The sequence below is a fragment of the Rhamphochromis sp. 'chilingali' genome, assembly GCF_963969265.1.
Source record: "Rhamphochromis sp. 'chilingali' genome assembly, chromosome: 22".
Lineage (NCBI taxonomy): Eukaryota > Metazoa > Chordata > Actinopteri > Cichliformes > Cichlidae > Rhamphochromis > Rhamphochromis sp. 'chilingali'.
In genome coordinates, this window is record NC_137950.1 from 16,587,227 (window position 1) to 16,600,414 (window position 13,188).

The 13,188-nt window shown below is 41.3% G+C and overlaps 1 protein-coding gene across 1 annotated transcript in view; it reads left to right on the forward strand.

Moving 5' to 3' along the window:
* The first annotated feature begins 315 nt into the window (after positions 1 to 315).
* Positions 316 to 13,188, forward strand: part of LOC308390715 (protocadherin-15-like) — a 240,722-nt gene continuing 227,849 nt past the window's right edge. Inside the window, exon 1 of the mRNA XM_080872975.1 lies at positions 316 to 765. The gene's annotated coding sequence lies outside the window, so the exon portion shown is untranslated. The remainder of the gene's footprint in view (positions 766 to 13,188) is intronic.

A 13,188-nucleotide genomic window follows, 5' to 3' on the forward strand; every position in this document is an offset into this window, starting at 1 on the left:
TAAAATTTGATAGGATAGTCTGATAGCGCTCCTATCCTCCCCTCTCCGCCATGCGACGCAAAGACCAGAGCAGAGCAACGGGACATAGCAGAGCAACCACCCGCTAATCCGGGCGCTTTTTGCCGTTGAGGTAATTAGATTACGGCGCACCGACGGTGCACCGATCACCATCCCTGCCGCTTGCTGCTCCTGCGGTACTTGCACAGCTACCATAAGACAAATATTCTCTCTCTGACTGCGCATCGCCTCTCTCTTCCTTCAGCTGGTGTCGCTCGGTCTCTCCCCCCCCTCTCCCTCTCTTTGGCTGGGAAAGCAAGGGAGAACATTAGAGCACATATACTGTTACTCTGTCTCTCCTACAGAGCTCGTAGTTACCTTGTGACTCCCACACTGGGGACTTAAACTAAAGGAGACTAGAGCAGAGGAAGACTATCTTTACCGCACGAAGGCGAAGAGCATGGCATGAAGAGCATCGCTTCTTTTTCTTCTTCCTCCTTTTCTTTTTCTTTCTTTTTTGTGACTTGAAAATAAACTACTCGATGTTTCTCTCGTCTTGAAGAGACCGACAACGGGATTTTCTTCTTCCCCCCTCAACACACACAAAAGTGGGGTCAGTCCTTAACCGAGGCGGGTGGATGAGTTGTGTGGATGTTATTTCTTGGATTTTTTCCACCGGGCTGCGTGTTACCGCGGCCCAAAGACAGCAACAGTGTGCGGAAAAGTAGATTTGTGTGTGAAACATATGGCTTCAACGAGGACGACACGGTAAGTCGTACACAGCATCCAGTCGGAGCCCGTGTTACTTTACTGCCTGAAACATCTCTGACTTATAGTGTGTGTGTGTGTGTGTGTGTGTGTGTGTGTGTGTGTGTGTGTGTGTGTGTGTGTGTGTGTGTGTGTGTGTGTGTGTGTGCGGTAGTGACTTTAGTCACCCAAAGGCACCGCTTCTGTTTCATGTATTTGCTCTGCTCCTGACTGAAACCCCTCCACAAGGTATTTTCTTTCTTTCTTTCTTTTGGGGGTGGGTAGAGATGAAGCGATGCGCGTTTGTGTGGATACAAAACATCCCTTCTGCTACCAAAATTGGGGGGAGGGTGGGGGTTATAGGCTATAGGCATAATATGACACCTGCAATGAAAAAAGTCCAAAATACAGTATCATAAAGTACTTTGAATACTATGTTTATGGACCAGTGAGAAGATTCGCTCTCCGTGGTGCTGAAACTGGCTGAAGGGATTATTAATGCTGGTTTAGTAAACTGACGTCGGCTTTATTCAAGACGACTCTACATATTTGTAAGCACTCCAGAGCTGTAGTCTAGTTCAGATATCACCGAGCTATTGATTATGATTCTCTGGCTGTGATCTTAATAAGAGTAATAGTAAATGTCAGTAATTTCTTTAATGTCACCAGCACCACGCTTGTTTATGGGTATTTTTTTGACGCGATTAAGGTGGATAAAGTGAATTAAGTTGTATTTATGTTGGTCTTGAGGTTAAAAACCCATCTTAACCACGTGGTCTGTAAGTCACTTTCCTAACAGAGCGGCAGTGTCCCCGACACTACCTTGTAAGAGATCGTTCTCATGCCGTCTGAAAGAGTGTAATTTATTTTCAACAAGTAGCGTCCACGCTACAGTACGTGGGCTGTCTGTCGACTGCCTATTGCAGCGGTCCCGTCCAAAGCAGGTTACCTCACAGCAGCCTGTGTGTCTCGGATTATGAAAAGAGAGAGAATCATCCGATTACTTTAAATTACTGCAAGCTGTCGCCTCCTCAACACAAAGCAGATAGCGAGGGGAGAAAGTCAGAGGTGGCACGAGCTAGGAGTGATGTAAAGTGTGTGTAACAGGTACAATATGGTTCTGTGGGGTTTCTTTTAATCTTGATTCTTATGTTCCCATAATTGCATAATAAACCTAAACCCATCATATTAACCTTTGTATGATGGGACTCTTGCTCAGTCATGTATGAGAGTGGCTGGCACACACAGGTAGAGGAAGGCAATCAGTAATGACAAAAAACAGAATTGCTGCGGTGCCATTGTGAAGCCAAGTAAGAGGCTGTGTAACAGTGTACTCAGTGGATTATGTGGCATTGCTTTCGTGTGGCTTCCTGTAAATATGCACACAGGCAGAGGTGTGTGTGTGTGTGTGTGTGTGTGTGTGTGTGTGTGTGTGTGTGTGTGTGTGTGTGTGTGTGTGTGTGTGTGTGTGTGTGTGTGTGTGTGTGTGTGTGAGAGAAGAGAGGGTCAGACAGACAGAATGTGTTTTGTGAACCTGGGACCCATCCACTCCTCACCATGTCAAATCCTGTTAGTCACGCTGGATGACAGAGGCACCAGGACTTCGATTTAAATAACTGTGGCTTAGTCCTTGCCTACAAATGGGAGATTTTCTATGAAGTCGTGTTTCACTGTGTGTTTTGTTGTCGTTGAGTTAGTTACTTATTAGTGCAGAACAAGTTTGCTTTAACCTCCTCCTCTTCCTTCACCTTTTCTCCCCCAAAAATATTTTTCTTCATTTTTAACTTAGTTATTTTAGTTTAGCACTTGCGCTGTGATCATTAACCTTACATTGCGTTTGCCGTGCTTAAATCATCAAAAATCATGAGAAAGCAACACATACATGAGAAATAAAATGTGTTTACTGCTTAAATCTTCATTCTTACACTGGTCAAAACACGTCATTGTTCTTGTGTTCGAATTAAGGTGTAGAAAAAATTAAGCACAGATTCAATTAAGCAAAAATATTTGTTGTCCTAAAAATGTTAATGTGATCTTCACCTTTAGACTTTTTGCTCAAATCCATTTTTGTTTTACACGTGTCTTCTCAAACTGTTGAGGAAAATAAGCATGTCTTTTCCAAGTAACCTGGACTAGACATTCTGAGTATTTTGTGATTTGACTGACAGAAGCTCTTCTGTGCTGTCAGAGAGACAAAGCTCTGCTGAGTTTAGGGATTATCATTTCAAATCTGGCAATACTTAATTGATGCTTTCCGTCCAGTTTTTGCAGTGGTTCTCAATCCGGGGTCCTTGAGACTCAGAAAATTCAAATGCACCTTCTGGCAAGGTAACTCCTCCTGCTCTGAATCCCAAGGTTCACAATTAGGTGCGCTACATTAGTCGTGCTACTCCCAGTGCTTATCTCTTTCAGTTGTCATGTTTTGACAAGAATGCGAGGTGATGTCATCATATCTAGATCTTACAGTTTTGTTCTTCGGCTCTGTACAGTACTATCCACTGCAATAAAAAAGTTGTTTTTTTCACTTGAGCTATTAAAAATGCATTAAATGTCAAAAGTTTGAGAGGATCTATTAAAAAATCAATAGAAAATGTTTCATATGGTACCAACATGAATTTCACACATGATGAAGCAGAAAGCCAAATGGATCTCAAGGATGTGATCGTCTATGGGAAATGTTTCGGTCTCTGGTGTTTGAGCTTGATACCACCATCTCCAGCAGCTGTTGCTCGCTGTTTGTCAAAGGTCTGTGTTAGAAATGCTGCACCACATTCTTCAGATTAATAGCTTATTAGATTACTGTCATCCATCCAGCCATCCATACATCATACTAACTTTCACATCTATGCACTTGCGGGAGGAAGCCAGAGTACATAGAGAACATGCAGACTCTACACAGAAGGGTCTCAGCCAGCCAGTGGATCCAAATCCAAGTCCTTATTGCTGTGAGGCAACAGTACTAACCATTACACCACTGTGCTGCCATTTTTCACCTGGCAGTGTGCCTGAATTTCGTCATTACAGCAGTTGTGAGACCAGTTTGTTGTTTAGTGTTGAACAGGAGGGCAACTGCTTATGCTGATTTCTACACAGTTTCTCATAGGTGTAAGAGCTTTACACTCATATCATTACAGACACCTGGAAATGCTCCACCAACAGTATGCCTCCAAACACCGCTGCATTTTAAAAAGCACCTTTCACGACCTTCACTTAAATGCTCAAAGAGATATTTGCATTTCATTGCAACGTTTCAATCCATGCACCAGCACCGTTTCACTTTTTGTGCCTGACTCACACCACTCCTTAAGGGAGACTAATTCTTAGACTAACACCTGTTCTGCCTACGTTTCAGCAAACAGAGCAGTTGTATAAGACAGTTGCAGTTACTGCATCGTGATTTCTTACTCTCTTTGATCATAACTGACACAGATAGCAGTGTGACTTAATCATCTGATTTATTTCCAAACAGGGCGTTGTGGGATGGTTTTCTTTCGTCCCAATTCCTTGCGAGGCCTAGAAGGGCTTAATCTTTTGATTCCCTTTATTAATTTCAACACTAACTATAATTGCAAAAAAAGACTTATTATTATAGTTTTATTTACATCAACACCTCACACTTGTAATATCTGTTCACTCTGCATTTAGCCCAGTCCCCCCCAAGAGGCCAGACTACCTATTAGAAAGATGTCATATTGAATTAGCCACACTTGTGTAAGCAGGCCTGACTATTCATATTGCTGAGATCTGCAGTTTCTATGCGTGTGTAGAGGTATGTGCAGCCTTTGGAGACATTCACCAATTCCTTGTGTATATCAAAAGCATATGTTCTCTACCAGATCCTATTAGGGATTTTGTGAATGTGCTATATTCTCTTCAGAGCCTGCGTCTTAACAGTTGAATGGATCCAATTTTTATGTCTACAAATGATTTTTAAATGCACCCCACGATTAAAAGAGCTTGTCCGACAGGACTCATTTTCAGTGCTTCTTTCAAACACAGTTGTTTGCTGGGATGTATTATATATTTGGCATAATGCACACAATAAGCTGTTATAGATATAGTCTCCCTGATATAGTCTGACATCTGGACACATGAGTAGTTGCAGCAAATCTAAACCATTTTTGGTTTATTCGCCACACTTAATTAGGTACAATTCTTCAACTGCTCCTCAAGAAAAATGTTTAATCAGGCAATCACATGGCAGAAACTCTGCATTTAGATATGTAGACATGGTCAAGACGACCTGCTGAAGTTCAAACCAAGCATCAGAATGAAGAAGGATGATTTAAGTGACTTTGAATGCAGCACGGCTGTCAGTGCCAGACTGGCTGGTCTGAGTATTTCAGAAACTGCTGATTTACTGGGACCATCGCTGAGGTTTACAGAGAATGATCCAAAAAAAAAAGAAAAAGCATCCAGCTGGAGTTCTCTGGGCAAAATGCTTTATTGATGCCAGGCATATGAGGAGAATAACCAGACTTTGAGCTAATAGGAAGGCGACACTAACTCAAATTACTACATGTACATACCAAGGTATGCAGAAGAGCATATTTGAATACACAGCATGTTGAAGCAGATGGGTTACAGCAGCAGAACTGCACACCACTCCTGTCAAAACAGGAAGAACAGGAAACTGAGGCTTACTTCACTCAAGCTGAACAACAGAATACTGAAAAAACCTTTCTCTGATATACAGAGTCTCAATGTCTCCTCCCACATTAGAATGGTACAGTTATAACAACAACAATGCCTTTTATCAAATGTTCAGGCTGCTGCTGGTGTAATGGTGTTCGGGATATTTCCTTGGCACACTTTATGCCCCATAGTTCCAACTGAGAATCAACTGCCACATCCTACCTGAATGTCCCTTTGTGACCACAATGTAATAATCTGATGGCTGCGTGAATAACACGCCATGTCACAAAACTCAAATAATTTCAAACTGGTTTCTTGAAAATGGCAATAGGTTCACTGTGGCCTCCACAGTCACCAGATCTCAATCCAACAGAGCACCTTCAGGTATGAAAGGGAGATTTACATGGATGTGTTACTGCAAATTGGCAGAAGCTGCGTGATGCTGTTGTGTCAATATGGATCAAAGTCTTTAGGGAATGTTTCAAGTACCTTGTTGAATTTGTGCCACAAAGAATTAAAGCACTTCTGAACACAAAGAGGTTCTGAATCAGCACTAGCAAGGTGTACCTAATAAAGTGGACAGCGAGTGTATATTATCACATTCTTTTTTTTCTAAGAAAGAAATAGCTATTTATGATTTCAGACAGTTCTAACAGATCTACAACAGTTAATTGCTGTGCAGTCAGCGGAGAATACAGAAAACAGAGAAAACAGTGCTGCCGCACGCTTATGAAGAAGTCAAACGTGGTGCCCAACATAATGAAATGCATATTGGATGCCAGTCTATTCTGTGAATGTTTTATTTATTCACAGCAATAAAGACAAAGACGCAAGCAAGAGTTTACTTGACACTTAGACCCCCGGAGAGCAGTCATTTTGGTTTTCTACCTTAGACCCCTGCGGAGTCATCATTTTGCGTTTCTACCTTTAAAAGCCGGAGAGCAGTCAGTCAAATGCTGGAGTCATTCATATGTATATTAGGTCGTTACCTAGGAATTCTGGAGGGAGGGGAGTGGGGGTGAGTGATTGAGGGGGTGGGGGAGTGGAGTGTTTCAGTTTGCCATCTTAGGGAGAAATCAACACATGTCCTTTGTATGTCCTTTGTTGCTGACATTTATTGATGAAAACAGTACAAAAAACCAACCATTTGTACACATATTTACAAATAATGATAAAAAGTGAGTGAGTACATTTCAACATTTTCAGCAATCACTCACAATCCTGGCACTGCCACGGTATCTGTCGTCTGCATTTACCACATGTGTACCTGTAGCAGTGAACACATCGCACAGTGGCCTGATTTTTTTTGCATCTGTGTACTTGGATTTTAGGTCGCAAGCCACCCAAAACTTGCTCCATGCACCACTCAGCAGGCCATTTGTAAATATGTGTACAAATGGTTGGTTTTTTGTACTGTTTTTATCAATAAATGTCAGCAACAAAGGACATACACCCATGTGTGTTGATTTCTCCCTAAGATGGCAAACTGAAACACTCCAAGTTGGTGACTTTTGGAGATTTGTTTCCCTGGATGATTGAGAATGCATCAAGATGAAACACAAAAGGAAGCTCACCGCTTTTGTTGCTGCCATAAATGCCATTAGTTCAGGGAGGTCCATGAACCAATGAACATGCTCCATGCACCACTCAGCAGGCCATTTGTAAATATGTGTACAAATGGTTGGTTTTTTGTACTGTTTTTATCAATAAATGTCAGCAACAAAGGACATACAAAGGACATGTGTTGATTTCTCCCTAAGATGGCAAACTGAAACACTCCACTCCCCCACCCCCTCAATCACTCACCCCCACTCCCCTCCCTCCAGAATTCCTAGGTAACGACCTAATATACATATGAATGACTAGCCAATTTAGCTTCCACTTCCACCATTTGACTGCTCTCGGGTTTTATAGGTAGAAAGGTAGAAGCCTGGGGATGCTAGTGTTGAGCTTGTTTGCTTTATTCTTATGTGGGCACTTCACACTGGATAAAGTTTTGCCTGACTTCAATTGTTATGCTCCGGCTTCAGTGCAGATGTGCTGATCCTTATTGACATTTTGTTATTCTGTCTGAAAGATTGAGTTTATATTCAACAATACAACCAAGCTGATTGTGCCTAACAGGATTATCTGCCAGCTTGCCAAAACACTGCCTGGAATCTGCATATCTGGCAACGCAGGCAGGAGAAACAAAGAGGCAAATTAGCAAAAGCTGTCGAACTTATTTTCTTTGTGGCCAAATTTTTATTTTGTTTATTACTTATGAAGGGTGTTGCAAATTTGATTGAACTGTGCAAAACAAGCAACCACTTTTAATAATTCTAACAGGGAAGGGCTTTTTTTTTAAGCAAAACAAAACACAAACAAAAAGAGTAAAGAAAAGGAAAAACAAGCCAAGTGAATTCAGATGTAGTTGTTGTTATGCTTACCTTAATGTCCCACCCCAGATATCAGTTCCCACAAGACTTGCAATTTCTTAAACTGGGTCAAAAATTAGTTTTTAGTTGTTGGTTATGGATTCCTGCACTTGCAACTTTACTAGTGTGAGTCTCAGGGTGAGATTAAATAAAACTAATTTTAATCCTGTGTGGTAAAAGTTCTGAGAACCCCTTGCCCCAGTTTAATACTCTGAGTAGCTTTCTATCTGATCAGGGGCTCCTAAAGCTCTCCAGTCCTGGACGCAATTTAGAGAGAATTTGTCAATGAGTCTTAGACATGGTAGACACGGTACAATGTTTCCAACGTGGATTCACCACCTCTGGTGTGGATACTTACTCATAATTTGACATATTGATGCAATGATACATGGCCGACAACAGTTAGTTCAATAGTAATATTTTTAGTGTAGTGTGGATGAGATTTTAAAAATAGGACATAACCAATGGGCAATGACTTAATGAAGTACCAGCCTTTCACCCATGTTGCATCCACCTAGGGCAGCATCCTTTTTCATCAGTGTTCTCAAAACACAGCTGCAGCAGTTATTTGAGGTCAGAATCCCATTTATTTCTGAGTCTAACAGCATCTCAGGGACAACATGAAGATTTTAGTGTAAATCCCATTCACATTAATGTAAATGGACACCATATAGACAAGACTGAGAGGTAATATCGATAAAATGATTATTTCTCACAGGAAATGGTATAAAAGAAATGGGCTCCTGGATATAAATCCATATATAAGGGATTAAATTATCACCATTTGGTAAACCTAATTGCAGAGAGTCAGGTTTGCAGCTTCTTTGCATAAACCCTGACAGTGAGAAGACATACCTGACAGGATGCTCAATAGTGAGTTAATTACAAAATGATATATTTACACCTTCTATTGTTAACATGCAGTTACATTCATAGCTGTTCCAGTCAATATTTTGATTTGGGCAAAAAGATAAAATGACTGAAGTGTCACTGGTGGTGACAAATGCAAAGAGCATTTTATACAAACATTGCAGCTTTCCAGAGCATCTTAGACTTAAACTTATTGCTGCGGTTTTTCAGACCTTACCTTTGTAATCGATGTTCATTTCAGGAGCAGCAGCTGGCTATTTTGAGTGAAAAAACAGAAGACTTCATTCTGTCTGCTCAACACCACATGGCACAAAGACGTAATAAGCAATCAGAGTAAATCAGTTACATGTTTGTGAGGGTGGAGACCAAAAGTAAGCAAAAAAAATGAAGTTCACACTTGGCCAGAAACTTGGCACAAAGTTGCAGGATTCAAAGGTGAGTATTTAGGGTCTACTTTTAAAGGCCACAGCATGAAATGTGTTATTTGTGACGTGCAGTGTTGGGAAGGTTACTTTTAAAATGTATTCCGTTACAGAATACAGAATACATGCCCCAAAATGTATTCTGTAACGTATTCCGTTACGTTACTCAATGAGCGTAACGTATTCTGAATACTTTGGATTACTTAATATATTATCATGCTTTTTACAACTACGTGAATGTACTATTGCTGTGATTTATTACTGTTACTGAAGGTTCGCGGCTCCGAACCGTAGTAAAGGGACCGCTGACTGATACAGCGGGTTCCGTGTTGGGCTCGTAGCCGAAAAATAGCTTTACTTTGTTGTGTGGGTCAACTTTGCTTGCGAGAGACAGAGAGAGGCGTTGAAAGGCTGCTCCAACGGAACTTATTGTTTCGAAGGAAAACACGAACACGGCGTACAGTCGAGTCTTAATAGCTTACTTACAACTGGGCTCGTCAGGCACTCTTCTTGGCTGAAGTGGTTATTATTATATTTACATGCTTCCAGCTCCCGTTTTTGCTCGATGACAACTCGTACTTTTCCACTCGCCTTTTTCTCCCTCCTCGCGTTCACAGACACATAACGGGTATGGCAGTCCATTCACCCTGCAGCACGGACTACACTGCCCATGATGCTACATTCTTTAGAGCATTCTGTAGCATTCTGCCTGTTAGCTTAGCACAACAACAACAACAACGAAAAGGCGCTCTCTCACCCAGGAAACACTAGAGAGAGAGCGTCACCCTGTAACCATGACAACCGTAACGCTGCCATCTGGAACAATAGAACGTAGCTGTCAAACAAAACCCAAACAGTCCTGACCCGCGACAATATGAAACAGGAAAGTACCACCGTGTAATCCATTTATTTCAACAAAGTAACTGTATTCCGAATACCACCTTTTTAAACGGTAACTGTAATGGAATACAGTTACTCATATTTTGTATTTTAAATACGTAACGGCGGTACATGTATTCCATTACTCCCCAACACTGGTGACGTGAGATTAATATTTGTAATATCACAGAGATCTATGCCTTAGTGTAATTCATGTAGCGTTCATCCTCCGATAACTGCTTTTTAGGCAGTGGGGAGAGGACGAACAAGTAGAGAACTACACATCTTTACATAACAGCACTGTAAACTTAGATTTCTGGAAGCTAATGAAACTCCAACAGTTACAAAAGCCGTTGTGGTCACTGGTTAGTTGTTAACTGTATCCGTTTTAGATGCTGAGCATACTTATTTGTTTTCTGGGGGTTTGCTGCAAATATCTGCCTGCTGCAGTTGAAAATAACTATAAGGGTGGTGAGAGTAACAGAAAATTTGTGGACGGTTAAACAGTGATCCTTTAAATATTGTCTGTAAGCATAGGAAATACTTTCTTTTACTCAGGCATCTGGAGATAAATAATTCAACAGCTATGCATTCCCTTCCAAACATAACCCTCTGCTGTGCCTCAGATACTCTTTTAGCTCTTCTGTAGAGTGAAGGATATGTATTCAGGTATTATTATAATTACATGCTGTATAGGATGTGTTATTTATTACAAGGCATACACTTCATCGATAATAGGTAATATATATAAAGTCTTGCTTTCTCCGAGAATTTGCTGCATTTGGACGGTCACAGATGATCGCGCTGGAAAGTTAGCATTTCTCATTTAAGATCTGAAGATGCTCTGGGGCTGTAGAGTGATACACTCCAGAGTGGTAGTCACTTTTAGTGCACACACACGTCTGCAAAAAAAAAAGTAATTGACATAAATAAAACAAAGCACAGGGTCTGAGTGAGATTTGATTTATTTATGCATTTATTTGTGATTAATTTGCTGTTTTCTGTGTGTCAGGGACAGAATACACAACCATCTGCAACAATAGAGAGTGTTTTTGTGTATGCGTGTGTGGGCGTCTGTGTGTTCGCGGCCACATGCTAAGCCACAGAAGGTTTCCAGTGTTAAGTCTCCCCTCTGGCTCTGTGAGAGAGAGAAGGAGGGAGATTACAGTGCCTATTGCCAACTTCAAAGTGTCTACTGGTGTTGTGCCAGGTCAGCATGTTTACACAGGGGAATTGGTGTTGGGACACACAGGATCATAGGCACACACACACACACAATCTTCTGCATGCACATGTGTAGACACACCTTATCGCCTGCTCTGGCTCCTGAACATGCACGCACACACAACGCGCACACTGCCCAGAGTGTATTGGTCTTATCAGTGGTCCCAGTGAGTTAGGGGAGGCATTTAATCAGGGTCAGCGCACAGCTCTTGGCATCAAACTGATTCCACCATCTCTCTCTCTCTCTTCCTCCTCTCTTCCATGTCTTTTTTTTTCTCACTGCTCACTCTACTTTTCGTGTAGTCGGCTAAATATTGCCCAGCAACAAAGTTTTGTTCCGAAAAAGTTAAAACTGGATCACAGGAGGCTTCAAAATAGTTTCACTTTTCATAAACTTTTCCAGCTACTTTTGAAAACATTGTAATACTGTTGCCGCCTTCACAGTTACTCATTTGGACCTGTGTGGTAAATAAAGTGGTTTGAGTTAAATCAATAGTTAGACATTCTGGGAATTGCACACATTTGCTTCTGCTGGTGGAGTGTTAGCTGAAAGGGCACAACATAACAGATGGAAATGGAGGTCCAGCTAACCTGGATCTGTCCAACACGTACACCTAAAGAGACCAGCTATTAAATCACAGCCGATATAAAAATAGATAAAACCTTTTTTAATCCCACGTGTGTATGTAGACTGGATTTGGCCCCCTTTTATCTTCAGATCTGCATTAATTCTTCATGGCATAGATTCAACAAGGTAATGGAAACATTCCTGAGATTTGGTCCGTATTGACGTGATAGCAATTGCTGCACGTTTGCACATCCATGATATCTCATATTAAACCACATCCCTAAAGCTGCTCTATTTGACTGAGATCTAGTGACTGTAGAGGCCATTTGATTGAACCAATTAGAGATTATTTGAGGTTTGAGGCTTTGCACATCATCCTTCTGGAAGCAGCCATCACATGGGTACACTGTGGTTCCGTTGTGTCGTGAGTTCTCAGAATAGACTACTTGCACTAGGGCATGTGACGTATTTCCGTTTCCAAATAGTACCGCTTGTGCGTTTCCGGTACGTTTGCTTATCTATCGGTAGCTATGCTAATGTCGCTTCAGAATGAGTATAAAAAGGAAAGTATTTAAAACAGAACATTTTCAAAAACAGGAGAAGAAATACTCCGAGCATTGCTGTGTCCCACTTTGTTCAGCTTCAGCCAAATTTAACGGCATACTAAGTTTTCATGCCTTTCCGACCCATTCCGACTTGAGAAGACAATGGCTGGTAAATATACGCCGGGATCATTTCACGATTACCTCTCACACCAGGGTCTGCTGCAGACACTTTGCCAGTGATCAACTCATAGAGCCAACAACCCTCGATGGTCGAAGGAGGCTTATTAAAGGTGCTGTACCAACACTTTTTGAGTGGAATGGCTATAAAGTTGAACCACCGCGGCGTAGTGTTTGGGAGAGAACGGAGCGACGCCCTGAACTAGTTCCTCCTGACGATCAAGAAGAGCAAAGTCTTACAAGAGATCATGACTACTGCTCAGTCTCTGAGCCGTCTGCATTGGACATATCTGCATCAGCTGCAGAAGACCTGTCCAAAGACGTGGAGACTCTGAGGAAGGAAATACAGGAGTTACGTGTCCAGCGAGAATTTGGGTTACAGCGTTTTGCTGGCTCCGACACTGACATCCGATTCTATACCAGGTACATCTAAGTTCTATTCAAGCTAACTGTTTAAAATATACCAAGGTCACCATCAGTTAAATTTCGAAAGTTTTTCCAGTCTTAATGAAAACAAAATAGAAATTTACTTTTTCTCTGCTGATTGTATGTTTTATGTAGATGCTTTAGTATTTAAACGATATCCTAATGCTACAGGTAAAATACAACACCAAATACTCTTAATCAGACTATTTTATACAGCATACCATTAGCATATTTGTCACAGTTCACATTATTTTTATGTCAGTGTGTAATGTTAATTAATG